The following is a 13,582-nucleotide window of genomic DNA, read 5'->3' on the forward strand; positions in this document are numbered from 1 at the left end:
CCGCAGTTATTAAAAGTAGTGGCAAAAAATGAAATTACCTTTGCACCAACCTGATAATTATCAGTATGAAGTATTGTGAAATAAACATAGAAATTTTGGAATTCCTCCCCTTCTGAGTTTTGACACACCTAAGTGTTTACTGAAAGGAATTCAGAAGAGGCAAACCAAGCCTGGAGACTCTCAGAAACAAGAAAAAACAATCCAAGTGAGCTTCAAGACTCAAATTTGCCCATAAACGAGCCTGTGTCTCGGACCCTTATGAGTTCTTTGATGTGGTTATATATCAGTGAAAAGGGACACAGCCAGTACCTACATAGGAGTGAGTTAAAAGTCAAGGTGCCCTAGAGATAAAGTTGATAAAGTACCTCTCCCATGTGGGTAGTAATAATAATACTTAAAACTATGTCAAATCACTTTGGAGTGGTGGCTGTGCTAGGCATCTTTCTAAGTAGTTTCCATGTATTATTTAATTTGATTCCACAAATGCCCTAGAGTTAGGTATTAATAGTATCCTCTTTTAACAGTTTTTATTAGGCTCTTCTAATTTAAAATAATCACTGAAAATTATATTTTATATATATGTGAAAAAGAAAACCATTGATATCTGGTTCAGCGAAAATCATTCAAAGATGATATTTAACCTTAAATTGTAAATTTGGTTAAGAATTACTTATATCTTATGCAAAGTTGCTACTCTAGATACAGAAGTTAGCAATCTTTTAAGAGTAATATATAATGTGGTTTGAAATATGTGCATGATTGACTCTGGTTTGCCCCATGAGAGATGTACATGTTTTCTTAAAATATTTATTCAGTAAAGACTGTGGAGCAACCTCAGTCCATTAGAAAACCTGACCCACCTTAGAAGAAAGGAAAGGAAAGCAAGTCCCCAAAATGGTATCAATGGCATTTTAGCAAATAAACCCTTGCTCTTAACGAAATTTATTTTGGCAGCATAAAAACTTTTGTGTATACTTCTATTGTGCAGAGAATGAGACCGCCAGAAAAGGAGACCGTGTCATATGAGGCTGTGCAGCTGTTGAGAGGGACGGACACAGGGGTTCTTTAAATGTGGAGGTATTGGTTTAAAAAAAAAAAAGGCTGCATCAATTCAGACAGCATAGGTATCCTCCACAATTGTCCTACAACCTACTGGGAAAAGTTGTCCAATTCCTACAAGTATTAAAATGGCCATCTGCCTCCCAAATGCCATTATACTCAGTTCTACAAGAGAAGGGACTTACAAATAATCAAAGCAGTAAACCTTAAACAAATAAGCATACAGATTTCTCTTTTAAATGCAAACTTACAGTGGCTCTATGCCAGAGTCTATATTTCTTAGAAAAACTCTATCACTGGCATAAATGAAAGAGGCAGTTTGATTTGTGGTCCGAGCAGTTTCCATTCTACTTCCACCGTAACAAATGTATTAATTCAGCTCAGACTTCCTCCTTCTGGCAGCCCTTTCACTGTAAAAAGAGAAATTAGAAGTTCCAGCCAAATACCATACCTTGAACTGACCCACTTCAATACATAAACACTTTTACAACATGTTTATTCAGGTGTAGCACTTGAAATTGGTTTAAGATGTTTCCAGTGACAGAGAGCTCAGCAAAAGAAAAAAAAAGAACTGAGAAACTTAACTGTTCTAGAATAGAATAACTGGCAATCTGTTCTTTACATTTTTTCATTTTTTTTTCTGTCTTGGAGTACAACATAAAAAAGTATTTGTCGAAGCTTTTATTTTGATATTTTAATGAAGTGTTAATTTAACAGGAACTAAATTTTAACTTGTATACATTGATGACTGCAGAAATCATTTTTAATATATGATCTTTCTAATACTGAAATAGGTTGCTGTGAGATGTTCATAAATGGAATACAATAAAATCAATTTTCCATTCATTACAACACACACTGACTCTTTTATAGTTAAATAAGCACTTAACAAGAAGTTCCAAGTTTCCTTTGGGTTGCCAGGGGGTTTCTTTTGTTATTATTCCAAAGACTTTCAATATTTTAATTTTTATCTGTGGAGAAATAATACGGCTCTGAAGATTTATGTTCTAAAAACTGTAAAGATGTGTGTATGTTACAAATACGGGTTTCTTGGGTTTTACAAAGGTGGATATTGTATGTGAAGCAAAGTATCCTTCAAACCAATGTGAACTCCCTTTAAAATAACTTTTAATATTATTAAGTTTCCTCTTGGTTTCCTTTTTACTTCAGCAATGGGGTGACTATTAAGATTCCATAAGTTAATGCTTGCTCAGTTACACTTGGTCTTGAGCTACACCATAGAAGCATTCACTATTTGACCTAGTCTTTCAGACACAATACACTTATATTGATTTTGTTGACTAAACCTTTTCAAAGACCGAATAGTCGTTTTAGTAGAAGTACTGATAGAAACCCAGACTACACTGCATGTATTAAAAAAATAGTAAATTCTTTATAAAACTTAATTTGAACTTTTTAAATGGTATTATTAAACATACAGTATGTTTTAGATATTGCCAATATAGAACTGAAGAAGCCTACCTAAAGCATTTTGATTTAGAAACACATTACCTTTATGTGTGTGAATCACCATGGATTTAATTTTCAAAGCTGATTCTTGTTTTAGAGTAGTTTCTAGTTTAAAAATATACATAAAGATTAAGCATTGAATATACAGCGGAAATGAAAATGGGGGTGAGGTAACAAAAAGAACATTAAAACAAAGGATGGTAAGGATACCAGCTTGAGCCCAAGCTTAGTCACCTTAGGATTCAGACACATCCAGGCATAGCTAGAACAGTGATAGATTGGATTCACCAAGCATATATTTAAAGAAGATTGAGCAATTTTGTGGGCAAGAAGTCATCTTAAGAAAAAGATGAGCGGCAGTGATTTTTTTTAAGTCTGTAACTCAGAGTTACTTCTGGCACAGCTTCAATAGATGCATGTTTAACTCCTACAAAGAAAGGGAATCAAAGAAAATCTAATACGTCCTTTTTACCCAAAGTCTCTAAAATACTGGGAAGACAAGGTAGCACTACTTTGGAACTTAGTTAACAGACTGTGACACAAGTGGTGAACAAAGATTCTCTCTATATAAGAAGAATGGCTTCTGAGCAGTTCCACATTTGGTCAGGATGGCAGCAACGGAATGAGCTCCAAAATTATCTTCTGTATTAGTCATCAGCATTGACTTCAAAGAGTAGTACCAGCTCAAAGCTGAGCGGAGCAGCAATCTGACAACACTGGGAGTTTTAATGTGCATCAATAACTGTACCAAAGCAAGAGACAATGCCAGTGATGGGATAAAGTGGCTCCAATTGCAAGAGAAAAATTCCCTTGTGTGATATCCACGTCTTGATGTGGACACTGGAAAGAGGGTAGGGATATGATCTGCTAAATGGATGGGGTGGTAATAGGAGGTAAAAAGCTTGGTTGCTGGAAGCTGTTCAAGCTTAAACACACAAATGGGAGGGGAGAAGAGACAGCGGAGAGGAGATTGAAAGGGTTCTTGAAGGATGTGCCAACATTTCAGTGATCTTGCTGGTGGCAGTTAGACCCAAAGAAACATTGTTTATTCCCAGTTATTTCAGGTTTGGGTGTCATATAATACTTGGATTATGAAATGAAAGTAGTAATGACTATAATTGTAGGCGTCCAGAGTTTGTTATTGGCATAGATTTTGTCTTTTTGGATTTACAAAAACAAAACAAAACAAAAAACAGACAAACAAAAACAGTAAATCTTTGCTCGTGAAAAGTTTTTTTTAAGAAATATTTATACCTTGCCCATCTTATTTTCTCCTCAAAATTATTGTACAGGAATCATAAAGAAACAATTTGAGCAGCAAATATATGGGTATATTATTTTACAGTTTTATTAAATCAGGGAACAAAGATAGGATTGGACTGATATCTTCTAAGAAATTATTACTCTATTCATACAGAGATCAAGAAGGATGTAGATGAGGCTGGAGCTCTGAATTACTAAATTTTGTCATAATTGGGGCTGGAGATTCAATCCTTCTAGATCTGCTACTCTAACCCAAATGACTTCATGTAAGTACTGAGGTCAGGGTATTGTGGTCACATTTGCCTAAGAACACAACTGAAACTATTTCAAATTTATAGTCACAGGGAAGGTAGACTGGCAAACCAAAGCTCTATCCCAGACTCACTGGTTTTGTATTTCAGACCACTCCATTTGGAAAATATGATTTTCAAAATGTTTATTTCTTTAAAAACAGAGTTATTAAAGGAGATTCTGACACAAAACAGCTCTTCAGACACATGTTGATGTTATAAGGATAAGTGGTGCCAAATATGATCATTGAGTTTCCCTCTAGGATACACAGTTTGAAAAACATTCATTTGGGGATTTATCAGTCTAAACGTTGATATCACTTTGAGATGTTAGCATACATTCCAGTTTGTTTTTTTCTCCTCTAAACCCACAGTAATTGACTGCTTAACCCAAAACACCTGTGATGGAACTTGTGCACAAATTATCTTTTCTTCATTTCAAAAAAGACTCTCGCGGTATCCGTTACGGTCTCCTTAGCAGTAGTTAAATCAGTGCATTGTCTCACATCTACACATCTATCTGATCTTCACTTATTTTCAACCTGTGATTAACTTTGATTCTGGTACTGTGAAATTATGGATTATATGACTCTAAATTACACTAGAATTCTACCCTTTTTAGAAACTGATCATTTAAAACGTACAGAATTCACCACCCAGCATACAGAATAAATCATTTTTATATCAGATTTTAAGGAATGTGGGGAAGATAGAATCTTGCCTACTTAAATTCTATGTATACTTACATTTACTATAATCTTAAATTAAGTATATTGTAATCTAGCTACAAATTTCAACTTTGTTATACCTTGATGAAAAATTTGCATCTCTTTTAGTTTTATTGTAAAAGCACAGACCTGTTGCCAGACTGAAGTACAGAGACTTGAAGTATCACAAACAGAAATTTAGCATTCCTCCTTATTACTTTCTTGTTTTTCAAATGGTGTACATTGCTTTATAAATTCAAACAAAAATAAGGAAAATTTGGGATTTTAAACTATTGTTTAAGTATTAAAATTTTCTTTTAACTGTAGAGAACAGGATAAGATTTTTGAGTGATTCTTCACAGTAATTCTGGGGTTCTGTTTAACAAATGAGGTTTGGTGTACGGTACCTTTGCTGGACTTTTCTCATCTCTTCTTTTTACTGACATTTAAAAGAGTAATCTAAAAAAAAAAGCCACTTTGCCAATATTATATATTGATAATTATCTATTATTGGTAATGTGTGAAAATCAAAGGAAGGGACAAATGTAATAATATGTACAAAGAAGCATAGGATTCTGTGGCTCATAAGTAAAGGGGAAAAAAAAGACAGACTGGAAAAATGAAATCCAGGAAGGGGCTATTAGCACCAGTACCCTGACACACTGACATAAATTATGAGTTGAGAGTTTTCCGTGGATAAGAAATGTGCTTATGGCCAGGCATGGTGGCTCATGCCCGTAATCCCAGCACTTTGGGAGGACGAGGCGGGCCAATCACGAGGTCAGGAGATCGAGACCATTCTGGTTAACATGGTGAAACCCCGTCACTACTAAAAAAGAAAGAAATGTGGTTACAACTACTGGTAACACATAACAGTAGAAGAAATCCATTTTTCTATATGATTGGGGTGTGTTAGGGATAAAGAAGTTTAAAGGGGATAGAGATTTTTTTAAAGTGTTGACACTCTTTCTAAAAATTTTGCAGAAGATACTGTCGTGTCCCACAGTTTGATAAAGTGATGGGGCTTAGAAAAGAAACAGGATATTTGGTCAGAAACACTGGCAGGATAACTAAAGACATGCAGGTGGAGAAACACAAACCCTTGAGAACCCAAGCTCATGAGACTCCAGGAAGTAGGGCCTGAGGACAGAGAGGCCGAGAACCATAAAGCAGCATGGCCAGAGGTTTGTGCCCACTTGTGGAAGCTGTCCAGAATGCCGAAATGTTTTATTGCATGGAGGGCAGGACTGAGGTGATGGAAAATGATTAGTTTCCTTCCATGGGACACCACTCTGAAATGAGGGGCTTACTGTCTCGGGCATGACAAGCCCAACAAATGTGTTTTACTTGGTCCCTATTTTCAGCCGCTGGAAATATGAATCTCACGCTAGGGATTGTAGTTTACCTCCACAAAAGCACTTACATTTTAATAGCTCTTGTCTTTATATATAGCACCTTTCCCCTGAGGTCCTATGAACTTTACAGACATCATCTGTCACATGCCCCAAAAAGATTGGTTAGCAGTTGGTCTTATAGCCCTCATTTATTTTAAGAAAGCAGAAACATTCTTTTCACAAAACCATGAGAACAGTTTTTTTTTCTTCTTTTTCTCCAGTTATTATGGGACTTTTTAAAATAAAAATTATACATATCTTAAATGAAAGAATCTTTTCCTTCAGAAGCCTGGGGGATTTTAGTAAAACTATAGTGAAGCAGAATTTCAGCAGAAATCAACCAAAAACTTTATAAACTCTTTCTTTGTGTTACAACATCAGTGACAAAAAGCTTTTAGAGTCAAACACATTTTGGTTTGTTTCACAGCAGTGAAATTTTAGTATTCTGCATTTTACCTATAGTGATTAAAGTGGTCTTTGAAACTTAGAGTAGTTACTTGGGAATTTATTGAGTATCTAAAGGAGATACTCTTTCACCAGCTACTATATTATTCCATTTTTTTTTTTTTTTTTTTTTTGAGATGGGGTCTTGTTCTGTAGCCCAGGCTGGAGTGCAGTGATGTGATTTCAGCTCACTGCAACCTCAGCCTCCCAGGTTCAAGTGATTCTCCTCCTTCAGCCTCCTGAGTAGCTAGGACTAGAGGCATGTGCCACCACGCCTGGTGAAGTTTTTGTATTTTTTTAGTAGAGACAAGGTTTCACCATTTTGGCCAGGCTGGTCTCGAACTCCTGACCACAGGTGATTCTCCCACCTCGGCCTATCATTCAGAAAATCGTATTTATTAAATATTTGACCTTCCCTTTCATTTTGTACATGAACCTATCAAATGATCATAGGGTACTTCCAGGATCTTTGGATCAGTCTAGTACCAGCAAAATAGAAGAAAAATAAATTATTCGGCACCTAATAAAGAAAGTGAAACAAAAGTAAAATATATTTTCTAAAATATGCAGTAGAGAACTGATACTGAGATACCTAATGTAATAATATGCCATAGTAACTACTTCTGCAGGAACACATTTTGAATGCTGCTGCCACAAAGAAATAATAAATGTTTAAAATGATGGATATGATAATCACTTTGATTTGGTCATTATACTTTGTACACACGCATTGAAACACCACATTGTGCAAAAATGTGTGCAATTATTGTTTCAATTATAAACAAAAAGTAAATTTAAAAATGTGGAGTTTTAGTACTTGGGGCTTATTTTCTTCACATATGAAGGCTGATCATAAAGCATTCTTCTGAGTAAAAAGAAGAAGAATTTTTCTTCACCATTTTTTCTTGTATTTGGCTATGGCCAGAATGCCATCTAGCCTGCCCCACTTAAGGGACCAGTTACAAGGTGAAATCTTAACACCACCATGATCCCTTGCTGGCCCCCAGAGCAAAAGCATCCTGAACCATTTGCATGCAAAATAAGAGCTGGTTTCCAGGAGTGTTTTCCTTGTGCTCAGTCTAGGTCAGCAGTGTCGTCTGACCTCATAGCATAAGTAGCACTTCCATATTTCTATCAGTTGTGTTACTTCAGAGAAAAATAATGTGAAGAATACTTCTACACAGAAACATAACTGGTACCTGAGAGTCATAAGAAGCATGTCTCAAAGGATCAGGGACATTGGGAATTGAAAAAGCCAATTCAACATTTCTGAAATTAAGAGAGAAGCAACAGCTGCCATGTATTGAAGACGAGTACTTTACCAGTTGATTTGTATGCATCTTATTTACTCCTCACAGCAAAGCAACTGTTATCCTCTTAAAATAAGGCTCAAAAAAGAGTCCGGTTTTTAACTCAGCCTTGTCACACTACTAAAGTAGTATGCTTTTCCCTGTAAGTACACAGTAGTCCACTTTTTAGAGATTGGTGGATACTTTCATCTTGGGTTTCTGTATATTTTCACCTTGAGAAGAATGGAACAAAAATAGCCTGTCAGTGGCATACATATTGTAGTTTTCAAGAATAATGTTATAGCTGCTTCTTTCATTAAGTTCAGGATCAGACTTTCCTTAGTAAGTAAGTAGGAAGATAAAGACTCAATACCTCTTATTAGCCATAAGAAGGCAGGTGGCATCGCTTCTCGGCCTTTTGGCTAAGATCAAGTGTAGAAGGCAGGTGGCTTCCCCAGTTCCTATTCCACTCTAATTGAAACTTAGATTCAATTACTGTCACACTACAGAGAAATTAGCATACATTTTTAAGGAGTGGGGATATATAATTTAATTATCAAAGTAGTATTAGTCTAATCCAAATTTTGATTGCCACTTCCAATATATACTACTGGATTTGATGGTTAGATGCCTTTGTCTTTGTTTGTTTCTGTTTTGGTTTTCCTCTCTCTCTTATAATCTTATTACCGGCATGCCAAAATGGAACTCTCAGCAGCATAGACACACAGTGGTTGCTCATGCCTTATAAGGATTAAAGGTTCTCTTGTCTTCTCACTTGTGCTCTCTGCTCAGGATACAAATACCAGCACTACTGCTAGTTTTGCAATATATCTTTGAGAGATATGTGTCAACAATAAGTTAGACTTAAGTAGAAAGAAAAGAAAAGAAAGAGTCAACTCTAGTGTATGATGACAATAAGTAGTATTTTATATTTTTCATGATCCTAAATTGATATTACCATGAAAATATTTACCCCACAGATCATTAGTTTAGCTACAGAGTCTAGAAGAGAAAATACAACAAACAACAAAAACTAAAATATATTTCTGACTTTGGCATTTGTTTGGTAAGGCTGGTGCTCCATAGTTACTGTTCTGAATTAGGGAAAATCAAAAACAGAAATACAGATGTAGCCAAGCACTTCTGAACCCCTTTTCATTAAAGGAAACCTTAAAAACTAGTAAAATATATATTTCGCCAGATAGTGAACCACAACTAACTCCTGTTTGTAACTGCTTACTTTAAATCAATAATTTTAAAACCTTTTTTCGTATGTGTTTTTTAGTTGTGATGTTGAACTTTGGATAAGCAAACTGTATTAACCATATGGCTCTCATTCAAATATAAATAAACTAAATTAAAACAAAAGCTAAGACTTCCGAATAAGTTATTGTGATCTGCCAGTGTAAGACATTCTTAAGTATGATCAAACCTGCAATTCTCCACTTACAAATATTACCTGCTTTGGAACTTGAGGAAGAGAACTGTTGTTTCTTAGTAACTAGACTATGCCAAACGTTTCACATATCATTCTTTTAAAAATGTTTACTGCTAGGTAATTATCCTAAGAGGACATAACAAAGGGATGCAAGTCTTCAAAAGAAAAAAAGACTAGTTTTAAAATATTGTTTATACATCGGACATGATAAAACAGCAAAATTTAGTCTTTCAATTTATTATTGAATATATTCTATAATCAATATCTATAAAGAAAAATTATTTTCTGCCTACGAATCATCATACAAGACTAAATTAAGAAGAGGGGGTTCGTCATCAAGTTCTAAATAAAAAGAATAAATTCGACTAAATTACATGTTGAAGTGAATCATCAGCAGATGAAAAGTTTCTTTTTCTCCTTTCCAATTTACTAATTTATCAAATTAACTATAATTACATGAAGGGACCAAAAAAACATTGAAGAGGTTGATTTAGAAAATAAAAAATGTGACAGAATTACTGTTACATATTGTGGGCCACATCACAATTAAACTCCAGGCAGAAAATATAAAAACCCAAAAATAATTCCCAACAGATACAGCATAAAATTCAATTCTGTCCCATATAATCATTTTTAATGGCATTGTTTTATTTGGAAATTATAACAGTACAATTATTTTTCAGTTCAGAATTTATAAAAGACTAATTTAATTTGTAAGAGTCAGCATATAAGAGGCTGGCTCTGAAAACAAATCGTTTTCAGATTTATTCTTAAGCTGCATTTACTCATGTACAAAATGGGATAAGAAGAAGTAGATATTTCATTTAAAGAGCTTAGCAAAATGGTTAACACTGAGCAAGCTCTCAGCAATGTTAGTTTCCACTAATGTTATTTATTTGATTTCAGTTGTCCACAGGAAACGCATGGTTTAAATTCTTACTGAAGATGAATTAAAGATATACCTAGAAAGTTAAACCTGGATTAACCATGTAGAATTTAAAAATACTAAATATTAGCATAAAAGAACAAATTGATATTGGCAAAATGTATTGCTGAAATCAGCGTATAAACAAGAGGATATTTGTGTAGACAGAAAATAAGTTGATAAGAAGAGTAAGTTTGAAAATATATGGAGTATATTTTATGAAAATTCTATATGGCTAATAAGAGAATTAACGAGATCTTTGGTTGAACCAAGCAGAAATTGAACAGTGATCCGTTATTTACCTTCACTTACTCCTGCCATGAAAGACATATTAATGATTTTGCTCATTTGTATGCACTGGGAAAATGACAAAAAACTAAAGCATACAGGGAAGATTTATGTTCTCCAATGTGCTTTAAGACGTGACGCGAGTTAGAAAACCCATGGGTCACAGCATACGTGGGTTTGGAAAATTAACAGATACTGATTTCAGAACCCAAGGGAAATCTATGTCATATTTATTTTCAGTAGAAATCTAGTCATTTTTACCATAAATGTACAGGAATTCTCAATGGACACTTTTGCTAAACACATTAAAATGACCAACATAGTTGTTTCTCTTAGCCATATCTTTTAAATATTTCTCCAAGGCTTGATTTCTTGCAAAAAAAAAAAAAATTTCAGAAAGTAACACATGGCCATAGATAATTTATGTTTTGATGTTTTTGAAATTTGATGAAAAAATTTGATAGAAGTAGAAGCCACTCTAAAATGTTATGGAAAAATTTAGATTGAGTTTTATGTTTTGCTATGATACTAAAACATTTAGTATGGCACTTAAAAAGAAAATACAATCCTGCTAAATGCTGTAAAAAGAACTCTCTAGAAAATCTTATTATAGATTTTCAACTACGAATTTATATTTGATCCCTAACACAATTACTTGAGAATGTGTATATGCCTGGGTATTCCATGTCTACACACCCATGCACGCGCACAGAAAAACATGTCTAACTTTCTCGCTTCTCTTTACCAGTTTCTCCATCACTACTTTTATACAATAGCTTAAGTTGGGGTTTGAATGTAACTATTTAATACCAGCCTCCTCTAAGACAATGCGTTTCCATTCACTGTACCCTCTCTACATATAGTATTTTTTTATACATGAATATAATGCTTAAAGTATAAATATATGCTTAAAGATTACAAATGGTTTAACATTCCATGATGCAGCAAGGTTGTAAGTGACTGTAGAAATTACCTGAAAATTTATATTATGCAGTATAATTCCTAGACAAGAAGTCAACTAAATAGTGAATTCTTCAAGTCACATAGAGCTTATTCCTCACAGAACAAACGATTCTATGGCCATTGGCTTCCATTATTAAGGCTTTTTTTTTTTCTTTTGTAAAGAGCCCTCGGTTTGCCTTTTATGCACATTGATTTAACTTGTGGACTGTACAGAAAAAGTTCAATTTTATTTATTAATTTCATTTCTTCAGGTACTGGAAGATAACTATTCTTCTGCTGTCCTCCTAATTTATTCTTAAATATTAATCCAGAAGTCAATATCCAATTATCCTTAAACATTAGACAATACATAAAGAACTACTTATTTACAACAATATTTATCTAGAGCAAATCATAAGCGTATATGTTCTTTTCTCCTTTCAGAACCTCCAGCAAGATATGTGATTCTTTCAGTTTCTTGGATATAGATACTCTCTCATTTATTTATTTAAAACCAATTGTCATCACCATAAATTCAGCAAAAGGGGAGCCATATGGTTTTATGAACAAAAATGACTTAATTACTTCAAAAGATAAGATTCAGATAAGAGAAGGAAATATTATCAAATCTTAGAATGTTTAAAAGATCCTCAGATAAGTGGACATAATTCAACTTTTTGAACTTAGATAAATAATAATGAGAAACTGTAGTCAAAACAGCAGGAGAAAAAGAAAAATATCACCCTTGATCTCAGAATTTCTTCTGCTACTTATTAGCACTGTCAGCTGATATTCAGATTACCCAGCCATATAGATCATCTAACCTTTGACACAGATAAATTAAACCTCTGACAACACAGAGGCTTAATTTGGAGCTCTTTCCCTGAGGTAAAAACGACTCTCTTAGGGATACGAAGAATAACACAACAAACTTAGCCAGATACTTCCATTTAAAAATAGCAGATTCTAGGACTTATTAAATTTAAGTAGATATTATATTAAGAACTCTGCATTTCTCACACAAATAGACTTAAATTTTATAAACATAAAAGAATATTCAGTTGTAAATTATATCTTTGTTTAATATATAATCACATGTGAACTTTGGATATCGGAATATATGTTTCTAATTAGGAATATACTGCAATTCAAAAGATGTGGCAATTTGGGAAAAACTGATTTTAACAGAATACATTTAGGAAATATTACTGGATATTTTAATTTGGAAAAGAAATGTTATCAGTATGTTAAATTACTATGCAGGTATGAATGAAAAACAACCCAAGGTTGAAGAAAAAGATGAATCCTGTTCTTTGTTAACATAGCTGTAACAGTTGTCAATTACTGGGAATGAACAACAACAAAAATTATCACAGGTTGAAAAGGAGAGAACACAGCAACATCCTGGGTAATGAAATGTAAAATTACCCACTTTCAAGTTAATTGTCCTGATAACAAAAGACTTTATTTGAAGTTTGCAGAATAATATTGGTGAAAATAAAAGAGGATTAAACTGTTGGTACTTTTAGAAAATCTCTGATTTTCTAAAATCTAAATCTCAAAATCTAAAGTCTCAGCTTTCCAATCATTTTTTGGGAAATACCATTTATATGGTGGAGATTTTATGTGGTTTGCTATAAACATCAGCACAACATGTATTAGGGACCATTGGACCCTACTCTTTATCAAAGACTACTATTATTTATTTGATCTTGTGTTCTATGAACATTAAAATCCTGCTTGTAATTCGATTATCTTTGTAAGAATCCATTATACTGTTTAATGCTTACTAATAGGTTTACTAACTCAAATACTAGTAATTTGTCCTGAGGCATTTTTAAACAGGAGTTTTTTTATGCTAATGTTGGCCAGCCTTCAATAAATTAGCCCCATATATAATCCTATTGCATTACGAAAAGTTTGTTTCCCTTATTTTCATTGATTAAATTAGTAATCTCCAAAAATATGTTATTTTTCTAAGAACAAAATGAGTTCATTTCTATTAACTTCACACCCTAGATTGAAACAGGTTAAAAGTTTCTTACTAGTAATTATTTTATCAACCAATCTTAT

General features: G+C 33.7%; 1 protein-coding gene and 1 pseudogene across 4 annotated transcripts in view; one reads left to right on the forward strand and one right to left on the reverse strand.

Moving 5' to 3' along the window:
- Positions 1 to 13,582, reverse strand: part of BMP5 (bone morphogenetic protein 5) — a 129,147-nt gene that overhangs the window by 21,355 nt on the left and 94,210 nt on the right. The window lies entirely within an intron of this gene.
- LOC129473904 (uncharacterized) lies at positions 8,319 to 8,522 on the forward strand (annotated as a pseudogene).

Source organism: Symphalangus syndactylus, chromosome 23 (assembly GCF_028878055.3).
Source record: "Symphalangus syndactylus isolate Jambi chromosome 23, NHGRI_mSymSyn1-v2.1_pri, whole genome shotgun sequence".
NCBI classification, from domain to species: Eukaryota; Metazoa; Chordata; class Mammalia; order Primates; family Hylobatidae; genus Symphalangus; species Symphalangus syndactylus.